Below are 12,534 nucleotides of genomic sequence, written 5' to 3' on the forward strand. Positions count from 1 at the left end.
GAGGAATAGCCAGAGGATGTTGCTGATGACGTCTTGAGGGAGGTCCATATACTGGTAAATGAGGAGTTGCCACATAGAATTTCCCTTGACTTGGGGTGACACCAGATGGATGTGACGTAGTAGCTCTCTTTGTTGCAGCAGCGTATATTGGGTGACCCTCTTTTCTCAACAAGACTTGCAGGGTTTCCAAGACCCATCTCATTTGGCTCTTCAAAAGATTAAGTTCCTCCTTCAGTGCTTCTTGGCCTTTCCTTAGCTCGTCCATCATCTCCTGAGACATGGTTCTTTGTTCTAAACGCGTGTTGAGAATCACTTTGCTTCACGGACAAAGGATGGATGAGTTTTTTTATTTTGTCTGGAAAATGACATGCGTTATGATGAGATGCAGATGCAATGAATGAATGCAATGCAAGCATGCATATTTGTGTTTTTTCTTCAATACACGGGTTCAAAAGTCTGAGGTACTGATAAATTTGATTGCTTTTCCAAAACGGGGTTCTCACCGGGTATGGTCTAGGGCTTTGTTACAAAGGATCCCCCAGAGTCATTGATTCACAAGAATGTTTGACGCTTACGGGAAATACTTTCCGGTCATCAACTCCATCAAGGGAATCTATTCTGGGTGAGGTTCTCGTACCGACCCTTACGAAGTATTCACCTCGGGAGTCCGTACTACGCAACCATCGACTGGGTTCTAGACAGGGTACTCAGAGTCATGGATTCAAAAGACTGTTTGACGCTTACGAAAAATACTTTCCGGTCATCAACTCCATCTAGGGAATCTATTCTGAGCGAGGTTCTCGTATCGATCCTTACGAAGTATTCACCTCGGGAATCCATACTACGCAACCATCATTTCTAGTTGGCCAGAGTTTCAATGTTCTAAAAGGTTCTTAGAGTCATGGACCCCTTTGAAACATCGAAGCTTACGAGGTATACACCTCGGGCGACAATATTTGCAAAAGAATCTACTCTAAGTGAGGTTCTCGTACCGACTCTTACGAAGTATCCACCTCGGGAGTCCGTACTACTCAACCATCGTCCTATCTTATGTTTTTTTTTTCACTCTAGACTCGGGTGTAGAGTCTTTCCCACATGGTTTGCAATCAAGATCCAAGTACCCAACATGGTGGAACCAATATACAACAAATATCAATATAACAATAAAGATATTAAAAAGCAATAAATAATGGAAAAGCCACATAATTAAACAAACAAAGGCACACAGACGTCCTAACTAGGCTTGACTCACTTAGGGATTAATAATCCCCAGCAGAGTCGCCATCTGTCGCACCTCGAAAAAATGGGGATACGACTTCAAAGCGAAGCGCGATCGCACGCTCGCAATGATTGACTGAACAGAGTCGCCACCGAACTTTATTTATTCCTAAAAAGGAAAGGGGAAATATCGATAAAACCCAAGACAAAAGAAAGGATAAGATTTGGTCATCGCAACCAATATCAGGGTTCGGGAGTCGATTACGCAAGGGGAAGGTATTAGCACCCCTCACGTCCGTTGTACTCAACGGGAACCATTAGGTCAGTTGTGTGCGTTAATGTTAGTTTGAAATATTAGGCTTTTCGAATTATTAGGTGGGAAAGAAAGAAAGGATGAGAAGAGAATGTTTTTGGATTTTTAACTAAGGACTAAACCTAAGTTTTTTATTAGTGGGCCTGACAAGATTTACAAATCCTGCTCCTACGTATCTCAAAAGAGAAATCAAGGCTTACGTAGTTCTGGGTAGAAAAATGTTTGTTTGTTGGTCGATTTTAGCGAAAGCTATATTGTATTAATCGACGAAAACATTGTTTTACCCAAAACAGATGAGGAGTGGACGCATACCAGACATCGAACGGATTTATAAATCTACATTCGGAAAAGCGTCATTTATCTCTACTCAACAATTGTGGCCGAAACATTGTTTTGTATCACTTAAGACAATATATCTTTCATTTATGAAAAAGGTTTTTTGATTAGTCGCACGGCGGCGAGAAAAGAGTTTGATTGGTTGGATGTATTTTGAGTGATGGCGAGAACTTGGATGAGCGAGATATACATCTCGAATCCTAGCCTCAGGAGTGCATGGTATACACCATGTTCCATTTCCATCTTTATTGAAAAAGGTTAAGATAGGAATTAAATATTTTGGAATTTGATTGAGAAAGGGTTTGAAGAAACAACATTGACAAAATTAGGCGATGGCGAGAGTTAAGATTGGCGAGGCATACGTCTCGAATCTTAACCTCAGGAGTGCATGATATACATCATGTTCCATTTCCACCTTTATTGAGAAAAGTGTTTAAATAAGAATTAGGTGTTTTAGATTTTATTGAGAAAGGGTTTGACGAAACCACATTGACAATTTTAGACGATGGCGAGAGTTAAGATTGGCGAGGCATACGTCTCGAATCTTAACCTCAGGAGTGCATGGTATACACCATGTTCCATTTCCACCTTTACTGGAAAAGTGTTGAGTAAGAATTAAGTATTTTGGTTTTTGTTGTGAAAATGACTTGCCCCTAGATCAAGTGTTGATGGACGTTTAAGAGAAATTTGAATGAGTGTTTGAGAGAGCAAAGTGGATAAATTTAGATGATGGCGAGAGCTAGGATTGGCGAGATATACATCTCGAATCCTAGTCTCAGGAGTGCGCGGTATACACCACGTTCCACTTCCATCTTATTGAAAAGGTCTTGAATATGAATTAATATTTTGGATTTTTGATTATGAAAAAAATGGCTTGACATTGAATCAAGTGTTTGATGAAAGTTTGAAAAAATAAGTGGAATAGAATTGGAGGGAGAAGTGAATTGACTTGTTTATTGAGAAAATACTCGACGTTGGATCGTGTCATATTTTTGTATTTTTTTTGGAAATGGTTGATTTTATTCTTGTGTTAGTATCTAACTAAATAGTCAAACAAATAAAGAAATTAAATAGTACAAGATTATTACACATCGGGGAAGTGGGGTACATCTTGTTAAATGGGGATTAAAAAATCATGAAATAATTAAATCGGGCCCAAACAACAAATAATGCAATGCATGAGTGTAAGTGCAAGAGGACCGACTCATTGTAAGAAAGCCCAAGAGTAAGCTATGTGAGGTTGATGGCGATGCTTAAAAGCAATCGACTTACAAGGGTATGAAAATGGGCTCGATATTAAATCGAGAAAAGTATGATTTTTATAGTTTTCAAATGGTTTCGAATGTATGATGAAATTAAAAGAAAGTAGATCAACCATGAGTATAGTAAAAATATAAACATAAAATAAAATGCTAAAAGAAAAAAAAATGCTCAATGCGGGTATCGAACCCACTACACTAAAGACCATGAAATCACTCCTCTCCACCAGGCCACTTACCAACTAGTTGTTATTTTAATACTAACTTAAATATATAAACTAAGATAAATTAAAAAAGAATTAAAAAAAAAAAAAAAAAACTAATAGAAAAAAATCTGGTGGACTACCCTAATTAAACCCAGCCACTTGGCTGTTGTGTTTCCAATGGGGAATAAGTTGGAAATAGAAAAAACAATTATTACCTAATATCCTATGAACTTTAAATTTTCAAAACTTATTCTGTTAAAGAAATAAATTAAAGAAAAGAAATAAATAAAAAAAATTGGGATAGTAACAGAGGCACCATGAAATCGTCCCTTTCATCTCACGAAACTCACGAAACCCTCTTTCTCAAACTCACTCTTTCACTCTCTCTTCCAAGCGCATTCTCAACCTTCTCGCCTCCGTCTCACAATCACTCTCAACCTTACTCACAAAATAGTTCTCTCCAACTCACGTCTCTCAATCTCCATCATTCAAATCTCTCTCTCGCACTCGACCTCAAGTCACAATCTCACATCCAAAGGCGAGCAATGATCAACGGTAAAAAGGAAAATCCCCAAACGAAAACTTACTTTCGGCGACGATAATGACTCAGGTAAATCTTGAACTTTCTTCCCTCGCCTCTTTTATCCCGATTCGGCTTTGATTTTGGAACTAGCTTCTTCCCTTGAAATCGCGGCCGCCTTCAATTTTAGGGTTTTTTCGTTCTGAATTGTAGCCTCTCATCCCCCTTCTCACTGATCCCTTCACTATTTATCTTCTACGAATTAGGGTTTTCAGGTTGGCATATGGAGCTCAAAAGGGTATCCTGCAAAACCTCCTTCTGGGTGGTCAGGTTTCGGTCGCCCTAAATGATGTTTGGATTGGAACAGGTAAACTGGGTATATGCTTTCTTCTTCGTTTTTGTCTTAATGCCCAAATTGGGAATTTTCTTGAAATTTAACTGCCTTGTTGATTGCTTTTACTGCAGTGAATTCGGAGAGCTTTGGTTTTCACATGATTATCTTGCAGTAACCTTGTTGTAGTTGGCAATAGGTCCAAATCTCTCTACTTTGGGCTTTACATAACCAGTTCCCATACACTGCATATCTGAGCTATTTTTGTGTGTATTATGCAGGTTTAATTTGGAAGTTTGGGGGCAGTTTGGATTGTTAGCCGTGCTTGAATGGTTGTCAATTTGTGGCTTTTGATCGAGGGTTGGTTATACTTGAACAGACATCATCAATAATCTTTTCTTTTGAACTCAGCTTTGTATTGCTAAAGCTTAAAAATTCCAGCTGAGTTACTTGATTTATGTGTCCTTGAATTCTGTTATCCAAAATAAGTGACACCAGTAGCTGCTCGACATCATGCTCAGGTACATTAAGTTCCTTAGATATAAATGGGATCCTGATTCTTGTATATGGTTTGATGAGTTTCAGCAGGACCTGTGTTCTGATATTCTTTAGCAAATCCTCAATGTAATTTCTGATAAATGGATCATCCATGATGGTTCGTCTGTTACTCTTCAGAATTTTCGCAAATTCCAATATTTCATTCCGTTGATAGGCTGCTATGAGATTTGTCGTTGCCAATATCTCATGGTCATTCTTGTATGGCTTAGCTTCCTGCCCATCAAATGGATTTACTTCAGACTCCATCAACATGTTGGCAAGAACGAGGTACTTCAAGCATTGGATACGCCTCTGATTCCCAGCTTCATCATAATTCTTGAAAGCTTCAAAGAAATCCGTAGCTGCTTCGGCCCACTAGCGCTCTGCCATATGCATTTACCCCCACATTCGTGGATTATCGCTGTCATACGGTGAACTGGACCTTATTGGATTTGTAATCGCAATGTCGCGGTTAGCAAGAGTCGCCACCGACTTTTCTTTTATCCCTTAAGGAAAGGTGGAAAAGAACAGGAAAGACCTTAATTCTAAATTCTTAGGTTCGGGAGGTACTTTATACAAAGGGAAGGTATTAGCACCCTTTGTATCCATGGTTATCCATGGGCTCTTAATTGCTCAATCATTTATGTTTTCTAGTTTGAAAAAGGTGGTTGAGAACTGTGTGAAAAATGTTTTGAAAAATGTTGAGAATTTAACTTTGTAATGATTCTTGCATGAATGTATACAAAGTGGTTATCTCGTTTGGTTTCTTGAAAGTAGTTTAGAAAAATATAACTCGGCAATGATCCTAGTACGGATGTATGCTAAGTGGTGATTTTCCAAAAGATGTTTGTGGGGTGTGAAAAGCATTTTTTTGTTATGAATGAGCAATTAAGGTTATACCTGTCCGAGGTCTTTCTGGGCATTTCCCATCCTTATGAGGGTAAAACTGTCCTTACTATTGAGAAGTAAGTAGTTTTATCCTGGGGATGTAGAAGGGTCATCGTAGGGTCATCGGCTGGTCATTGAAGGCAACAGTTGTAAGGATACCTTAGCATTCGAAGGGACTATCATCATTTAACCGTAGGCTACACCGAAGGGTCATCGAGGGACAAAATCGTAATTTCGAAGGCAACATCCGAGGGACTATGATTTATTTTATGATGATTTAATCGAAGGGCCATTGCTAAGTGTATCCCCACATTCGCGGGACATGACCGTAATATTGTAATCGTGGGGTAATAAAGAGAGGTCCGATATCATTTATTTAAAGTCCATAGTTTAACGTTCATTAGGTAATTATGGTGAATTTCCACATTAAAACCAATTAAAACCAACACATTAAAATCAATCAATACATTAAAAATCGACACATTAAAATTAATTAGTAATCAATATGAATCTTCACATTAAAGTGAAGTAATTTGGAATCCATCTCCACGAAAGTCTCTCACACGTGAGGGTACCTAGCCGGCCACTTCATTGGGGATATGGAAGCTTTTACATCATTCAACGCACGGGTTAGAGCATAAGGATAAAATATGATTTGATTAATACCATAAAATGCCATAAAATGCACATAACAGTTAGAGTTCAGGCCAAATGATGCAACAATAATGAAATACACATAAAATGGAACAGCAAAGGGACAAAGCAGCCACTGTCCCGTTCGCTTCTGCCTCGCCTAGCGAAGGCTAAGCGAAGGCTCGCTGCAGGCTCGCCTAGCGATGAGCTAGCGAGCGACCACGGGTTTGGAATTTCAGAACAGTATGACTCCAGCATGTTACATATCTTATCACATTCAATTACAGAAATAACATGGTCCAATATTCATGATGTTCAGGCACATTCGAGCTCGCATGCAAAGTATGATCCCATATCCAAAAATTCAATATATCATGATGTATTATGCATTTAGAGATTATGAAATGGAAACATAAAACGGTAATGATACACAAACCTGTTTGCAATCTAGTGATAATGCTGAATTGACGGATCCCGGTTGGTGTCGGATTGATTTGGGCGGCGGTAACTCCGGTGCGGATACGTGGCCGTCAAGGTTCCGTGCTAGGGTTTCCGTCCGTCTTCCTCTGCTTTTCCGTGTTGTTTCTCCCTTTTTGTGTGTGGTTTTCGTTGCTGAAGAGCTGGTACTTATAGTAGTAGTGGTGGTGACCTAATGGGCTTAAAATGAGGTCCAAAATTTCAGATTTCTGCCAGCTTCGCTAAGCGAGGGAATTGCTCGCCTAGCGAGCAAGCCATTCTGGGCCTTTTTTCTGGATCTGATGCGTCGCTGGGCGAGTGTCATGACGAAGCATTCGCTAGGCGAAGGGATTGCTCGCCTAGCGAGCAAGCTATTTTGGGCCTCTTTTGGATTGGGCCTGTTGTGAGCTGGGCTTTTGTTCACTTGATGTCGGTGCCTTGCAGAATAAGTCGGAGGGTCTTGAGAAATGCTTTGTAATACCAACGGGCAAATTTTGGGGTATGACAGCTGCCCCTGTTCAATATTCTTGAACCGAGAGAGTAGAATGGTAGGTGCCGTTCGTGGTCTGGAGGTGAAAGATTATTGAACACTTAGAATGCCCCAAAAATTTGCACTTGTTCATTTGTCTTGACGGAGATGGGCTTAAAGATGCCATCCAAGAAACTTGCTGAGGAGATTTCCAGATTGTGTCGTACATTAGACGATATCTAGAGACATGGGTGTCACACCGGGTCATACATCAGACCGTATAGTGAACCATCCATTATGCTGTTGACTTCGCTGGGAGTCAGAGTATGCTATATACTGCTGGGGATAAGGGATCAGAATGGATCATACGTTAGACCGTGTCTGAATACCAGAGTGAGCTGTTCATTAGGCAGATGACTTTGCTAGGGATGAAAGATCAGAATGGATCGTACGCTAGATCGTATCTGAGTTGCAGAATGAGCCGTCCGTTAGGCTGAATCTGCTGAAAAGGGAGTAGACGTATACCAGACCACCATTCAGGAATGTACCTGTCCGAAGGTAGCACCTGAGAAAGGGAGTAGTCGTATACTCGACTACCATTCAGGAATGTACCTGTCCGAAGGTAGCACCTGAGAAAGGGAGTAGCCGTACACTAGACTACCATTCAGGAATGTACCTGTCCGAAGGTAGCACCTGAGAAAGGGAGTAGCCGTATACTAGACTACCATTCAGGAATGTACCTGTCCGAAGGTAGCACCTGAGAAAGGGAGTAGCCGTATACTTGACTACCATTCAGGAATGTACCTGTCCGAAGGTAGCACCTGAGAAAGGGAGTAGCCGTATACTTGACTACCATTCAGGAATGTACCTGTCCGAAGGTAGCATCTGAGAAAGATGAAGGTTTAACTTGGTCGTACATTAAACCGTATTTGAGCAGCATCTGGTCTAACTTGATCGTACATTAGACTGTATCTGAGCGGTTGAAGGTCAGAATGGATCATACGCTAGATCATATCTGAGTTGTTGGAGGTCAGAATGGATCTGAATCAGAGCGAACCGTACGTTAGGCTGTATCTGATAGTATTTGTATATGTTGTATTGGCAATAATTTACTGGGGATGGGCTTATAGATGCCATCGTTAGGAGGATGTCAGAATGAATGTTGACATGGAGTTTATCTGAAAGATGTAGTTGACCTCTGATTGTAATTGACAAAGCTGTCCGTCTGAATGGACCTTTGTTTTGACCGTATCAAGAGGATAATTGACCTGAAAAATAAGGTTAGCTTCATGCTATGTCATGATGCATGAGATGCAAATGTTGTATGTATGCGGGTGCTGTGAAATGATGTAATGAGTGAATTATGCGTCTGGAATAAATGAGAGCATTGTATGATGTAATGCTTATGAAATGATGCAATGTATATGATGCGGAATGAAAATTGTATATAGGTATGTGATGTGAAATGATGTAATGAATGCATTAGGCGTCTGAAACATTCTCCCAGGGGACACTACTGGGGAGATAGATCTCAGTCTGCTGGTCGGAGACATTGGTATTGATGGCCCTTCCTTAGCTGGGGATTTGGGTTCTGTCCAACGGGGCCTGGCTGGGGATAGAAGGGATGACCTTTCGGTAGGGCGGTGCCGATTTCTTCTGGGGAATAGTTGGCGTTGCCGGGGAATCGAATTAGCACCGGACTCATTGGAAAGCGTGGTTAGACCTTCTCCTTGGTCCTGAAGTCTCGTAGTAATTGCTATTTCCATTTTAGACATGTATTTGTGATAAACATTGATCATATTCAAATGCACATATTAATTCAAATTAAATCAATGGACGTTTACGCAAACAAAACAGAAAAAGTAAAAACAAAAGTATCTTTTTTGAAAGAAGGTTGTATTGATTTTGAAAGGAGGCCTATAAACAGGCAATTTGTGTACAAGGAGACAGAAATCCTAGTAAGAGGAAATTGTCGAAACAAAGAGAAAGCTATGCAGAAAAAGTCCTATTGATTTTAAGTCTACTACTGCCATTATGTCTTCAAGCATCTCATCCTCTGCTGTCGGATAGAAGTGATTGGCTTGGTCAGTCCCTTGAACTTGGATGAAAGTTGACTGAGAACGGGACATAGTCATACGCTTTAATCCCTAACTTTTGCCTGGACCGCCTTTTCAGGTTTTCAGTCCACCGGGATACCCTTTTTTGCCCAAGCCGCCTTTTCAGGTTTTCGACTTGCCGGGTGTACGTCTTTATATGTTTACCCCTAATTTTTGCTCGAACCTTTTGGTTCGCCGGGATGCCCTTACTTTTGCCTAGGTACGTCGACCTAGCGGGTCTCTTTTATGCGTAGTATTTTTTAACTATGTCTGCGTTCACAGGATGCGGGAAATCTTCGCCATCCATTGTAGCAAGTATCATGGCTCCCCCAGAGAATACCTTCTTAACTACAAATGGCCCTTCGTATGTGGGAGTCCATTTGCCTCTGGGATCACCTTGGGGTAGAATGATACGCTTGATCACCAAGTCACCAATTTGATACACCTGTCTCTTGACTCTTTTGTTAAATGCCTGGGTCATGCGCTTCTGATATATCTGCCCGTGACAAACAGCCGCAAGTCTCTTCTCATCAATCAAATTTATCTGATCGAGTCGAGTCTGAATCCATTCATCTTCATCTAAGCCCGCCTCTTTCATGATTCTTAGAGAGGGAATCTGGACTTCCACTGGTAAAACGGCTTCCGTTCCATAGACTAAAGAGAAAGGAGTTGCCCCTGTCGAAGTGCGTACTGAAGTGCGATAACCATGGAGAGCAAATGGTAACATCTCATGCCAGTCTTTGTACGTTACTGTCATCTTTTGTATGATCTTCTTAATATTCTTATTAGCAGCTTCTACAGCGCCATTCATCTTTGGTCGGTACGGAGAAGAGTTGTGGTGCTTTACGTTGAACTGCGTGCAGAGTTCAGTAATCATCTTGTTGTTCAAATTAGTACCATTGTCGGTGATAATCCTCTCAGGGATGCCATATCGACAAATAAGACTATTCTTGATGAACCGTGCCACCACATTCTTGGTGACAGAAGCAAAGGAGGCGGCCTCGACCCACTTCGTAAAGTAATCAATAGCGACAAGGATGAAGCGATGTCCATTAGAAGCCGTAGGTTTAATCTCTCCGATCATATCGATGCCCCACATTGCAAAGGGCCAAGGAGCTGTCAACACGTTCAATGGAGCAGGAGGTGCATGTACTTTATCCGCATATATCTGGCACTTGTGACAGGTTCTGGAGTGATGGTGGCAATCCGCTTCCATGGTAGACCAATAATACCCTGATCTCAGAATCTTCTTGGCCATTGTATGTCCATTAGAATGAGTCCCAAAAATACCGTCATGCATGTCTTCCATAATCCTTTCTGCTTCCTTTTTATCCACACAGCGAAGCAGAGTCGAATCATGATTACGTTTGTATAATACTCCGTTACTCAGAAAGAATTTAGCGGAGAACTTCCTCAGGAATTTTCTGTCCTTGATGGATGCCCCTTCAGGGTATTCCTGAGCTTCTAAATATCTTCTTACGTCGTGGAACCAAGGTTCTCCTGTACCTTCTCCGTGTTAAGTCCATAACAGTATGCTGGTTCATCTAACCGTCCAATGGTAATCATGGGAGCTTCGCTGCCCCATCTGACTCTGAACATAGATGACATGGTAGCTAATGCGTCTGCCAACTGGTTCTCCTCTCGTGGAATATGCTCAAACGTTATCTCTTCAAAGTATGGGATTAATGTCATTACCTGCTCTCGATAAGGGGTGAGATTTGGATGTTTAGTATCCCATTCCCCTTTGATCTGACTGATTACCAAGGCCGAATCTCCGTACACATTCAAAAACTTGATTTGCCAGTCTATAGCAGCTTTGAGTCCAAAAATACATGCTTCATACTCAGCCATATTATTGGTACAATGAAAACATAGTCTAGCCGTGAAAGGCGTATGGTAACCTCCGGGAGAAATGAGTACAACCCCAACACCATGGCCCAATGCATTAGAAGATCCATCAAAGACCATAGTCCATCGGGATCCCCACTCGGGTCCTTCATCTGGTTTAGGTTTTTCATTATCAGTAACAAACATGACATCCTCATCTGGGAACTCAAAATTCATAGATTGGTAATCATCCACCGCTTGATGAGCAAAATGATCAGCCAGCACGCTTCCTTTGATTGCTTTCTGGGTAGTGTACTGGATATCGTACTCTGTTAAGATCATCTGCCATCTCGCTATTCTTCCGGAGAGGGCAGGCTTCTCGAACATGTATTTGATGGGATCCATCCTAGAAATCAACAAAGTGGTCTGATTCAACATATACTGTCTTAGTCGGCGAGCAGCCCAGGCCAAAGCACAGCAAGTTCTCTCGAGCAGTGAGTATCTTGTTTCACAGTCGGTAAACTTTTTGCTCAGGTAGTATATGGCATGCTCTTTTCGACCAGACTCGTCATGTTGCCCCAATACGCACCCCATTGAATTTTCTAACACGGTCAAATACATGATTAGAGGTCTTCCTTCAACTGGTGGTATCAGAATCGGAGGTTCCTGGAGGTACTTCTTGATTGTGTCAAAAGCTTCTTGGCATTCGTCATTCCATATCATCTCTTGATTCTTCCTCAGTAATTTGAAGATGGGTTTACAGGTAGCGGTCAAGTGGGAGATAAATCGAGCAATGTAGTTCAAGCGTCCCAAGAAACCTCTGACCTCTTTCTCCGTACGGGGAACTGGCATTTCTTGAATAGCCCTTACTTTAGCCGGGTCAACCTCAATTCCTTTGCCACTGACAATAAAGCCTAAGAGTTTACCGGATCTCACCCCAAAAGTGCATTTGTTCGGATTCAATCTCAACTTGTACTTCTTCAGCCTCTCGAACAGTTTGTATAAATGATCGAGATGTTCTCCTTCAGTATGAGATCTAGCTATCATGTCATCCACATATACTTCTATCTCATGATGAATCATATCATGGAACAAAACCACCATAGCACGCTGGTATGTTGCCCCGGCGTTCTTTAGACCGAATGGCATTACTTTGTAACAAAAAGTGCCCCATTGCGTCACAAACGTAGTTTTCTCCATGTCCTCAGGTGCCATCTTAATCTGATTATAACCCGAGAATCCATCCATGAATGAGAATACTTTGTGTTGAGCGGTGTTATCTACCAGAACATCAATGTGCGGGAGTGGAAAGTCATCTTTGGGACTCGCTTTATTCAAATCTCTGTAATCCACACACATTCGCACCTTACCATCCTTCTTTGGCACTGGTACCACATTAGCAACCCATTGAGGATAAGAAGTAACAGCTAAGAAACCGGCATTGA

The 12,534-nt window shown here is 41.3% G+C and overlaps 1 pseudogene; it reads right to left on the reverse strand.

The window, feature by feature from the left end:
* Positions 1-4,519: 4,519 nt before the first annotated feature.
* On the reverse strand, positions 4,520-5,148 carry LOC127102265 (COP9 signalosome complex subunit 2-like; annotated as a pseudogene).
* Positions 5,149-12,534: the final 7,386 nt, after the last annotated feature.

Source organism: Lathyrus oleraceus, chromosome 7, assembly GCF_024323335.1.
Source record: "Lathyrus oleraceus cultivar Zhongwan6 chromosome 7, CAAS_Psat_ZW6_1.0, whole genome shotgun sequence".
NCBI classification, from domain to species: Eukaryota; Viridiplantae; Streptophyta; class Magnoliopsida; order Fabales; family Fabaceae; genus Lathyrus; species Lathyrus oleraceus.